The following is a 2,883-nucleotide window of genomic DNA, read 5'->3' on the forward strand; positions in this document are numbered from 1 at the left end:
ATATATATATATATATATATATATAGGCATGAGTACGTGCCTGTATGTGTGTTTATATATGTTTGTGTGTGTGTGTTTTCCACCGAGGGAGTTCATTCGTATTGGAGAGGTTGTGCTTGGTTAGGATGAAGTCAACCTTTATTGTGCAGTGGAATAAATCTGCCACGTAACCGTGTCCTATATGTGACCAACAACCATTGGTTGTTTATATTCAGAAATGGGGGAGAACATCTTTACCAAATAGACCGCACTTTTTATATCCCTAGTTAAGGTTGAAATCTAATATTTTCATATCATTATCAACAGGAGCAGTAATCTGGCAGAAGCGTTAGAGTTTCGAAATAAATTCTGTGCAGTATATATTCCAACGCTTAAGCAAATTTCGCCGAGGTCAAATTTGCTTTTCATTCCTCTGGATTCTATATAGTGCAGGGCCAGTCAAGTATTGGGTTGAATGCAATCGATTAGCTCCTGTACACACAAAACAGCGGCCTTGTGCTTAAACAAGAAACCATTCTTAAAATAGTATTTGAAGTGGTACTCAGCAGAATCGTCAAAGCTTCGGAGAAAATGAAAATGACTCGCTGTATTTTGTCACTTTTATTTTTTCAGGCGTTAAGTTTAAATTACATCAAGGTCAACATTGCATTCCTCCTCCTTCTCCTCCTCCTCCTCCTCCTCCTCGTCGTCGTCGTCGTCGTCGTCGTCGTCGTCGTCATCATCATCATCTTCAACCTCCTGAACATTACTGTCTCGATCCTAGGATTCATAAACCCGATTTCCAGGTGTCCATGGCATCCGTAGCGGGGCTACTAAATTACAGCTGAGTGGGCTAGAACAACGTGAAATAAAATGTTTTGCTGAAGAACACAACACACCGGGGTCAATACAATAAGGTATCAACCAATTACTGAGTAGATATAATAGATTAACTCCCCTCGAAATTGCTGGCCTTGCGTCTAAATTAAATACAATATTTTTTTTGTATAAATTATCTGATATGTAATTTTTCTTCCTGTTTTAAATAAGCGGAATATTCAATTATTGAACAGATTTAATACTTTAATGTTCATTGTAAAGCATAGGGTATAGGCTCGATTCCAGCTAAAGTTTAGTCTTCTGTATTGTATAGTCAACTTTTTTCCTTCTTCCATCATCTGTGTTTATTTTCAATGTAAAACAGAATGTAAGGGTTCGAATTTTTTAAATTTCCGTGTTTTCTATTGTTTCTGTTTCCCCTCATCCGTAGAGGTACGTTTAGACATCTTTATATTTTGTATATACCGCTCTTGGAAATTAAGTTTATGTTACTAATGAATTATTGACAAAGTAAGACTTTCAACATTATGTTTAAACTTACCAAGGCATGTAGGACTGCAAAAGTGTCGAACTAGATGTTTTGTGGTAATTTGTTCCTGTCCTTTTTATTTTGTGTACATGGCCGATTTATACGGCACACTTAAAATCTGACACTCGGTTTAAGACAACTTTGGTTGTTTTTAGAGGAATCCACTATGTCGCAAGAATTCGATCCAGCTTCCAGTTTGACGATATCTTTCTACTAGGATCAGAATCTCTGTAACAGGTTATGGGTACTGCTTTATCGAGTGATTTTAAAATAATAAAGCACACAGAGCGATACAGTAGAAATGGAATGAAACATAAGAGCGAACAGAAATTTCTGTATCTATCATGCTCGCCGCAATCAGTAATATTCAAATCTTTTTCACCGAAGAAATTCATTCAAACTGCTAAGGGTTTAATTTAGGAAATATTGATGAAATCAACCCCTTTTGAGCACTGAAATTAATCTATTGCAACACAAGGTCCTATATCTGCCCAACATCCAAAGGCTGTTTGCAGTCAGATATGGTAACCAAATTCTACGATTTAAAAAAAAAACCTTCTATACAATAGGATAAGTAGATCTCAAACACGAGATAGAGTTTACTTTAACTTACTGTTTTGTAAGCTGTAGAATACTTAGATGTTTTTGGTGCGATTCGAGGTTGACGAGAGGATAGAAGTAATTAGATTTTTTCTTTGATTAAAGATTCATAAGGGTGCGTTAACTCCGGTCTTGCAAGCTCTCGAGATTAAGAATAACTAATTCATTTTTATAGAAAAAGAACTATGACAAACAAAGACATTTACATAATTAAGCAAGGTTGATGGCTGATGATTAATAGTTTTTTCACTACACAGCTTGCGTCTCCGCGCGCTCGCGCACACACAAACACATCTTATCTTTTACTTATTTCAGACATTAAACTGCGGCCATGCAGGATCAGTGTTCTGAAATAGTTTTAGTCAAATGAATCAACTCCAGTATTCATTTTATAAGTCTGGCATTTATTCTAACGGTCTCTTTCACCAAACAGCTAAGTTACGAATACATAAACACACCAACACCAATTGTCAAGCGGTGGTGGAGGAGAGACAGATAGACACACACGCACACACGCACACACACAAACACACACGTATATATACGACGGGTTTCTTTCAGTTTCTCTCTCCTTATAGCTACTCACAAGGTTTTGACTGACCCAATTCAATATTAGGAGATACTTGCCCAAACGTGTCACGCAGTGGGACTGAACCCAGATCTATGTGGTTGGGAAGCAAATGTCTTAGCACCCAGCCACACCTGCGCCCAAAACGTCACACCATATGTATAATATATAAATATATACATATATATATCTATATACACATATGAATATATTTATACACACATATGCACACACACACACACAGACACATATATATATGAAGATACCTATACACATATCTATACACTACACACACATACACTACACACACACACACACACACACACACACACACACACACACACACACACACACACACACACACACA

The 2,883-nt window shown here is 36.9% G+C and overlaps 1 protein-coding gene across 1 annotated transcript in view; it reads right to left on the reverse strand.

Moving 5' to 3' along the window:
* LOC106870663 (neuronal acetylcholine receptor subunit alpha-3) overlaps positions 1 to 2,883 on the reverse strand; it is a 271,917-nt gene that overhangs the window by 41,225 nt on the left and 227,809 nt on the right. The gene's annotated exons all lie outside the window — the stretch shown is intronic.

Source organism: Octopus bimaculoides, chromosome 1, assembly GCF_001194135.2.
Source record: "Octopus bimaculoides isolate UCB-OBI-ISO-001 chromosome 1, ASM119413v2, whole genome shotgun sequence".
NCBI classification, from domain to species: domain Eukaryota; kingdom Metazoa; phylum Mollusca; class Cephalopoda; order Octopoda; family Octopodidae; genus Octopus; species Octopus bimaculoides.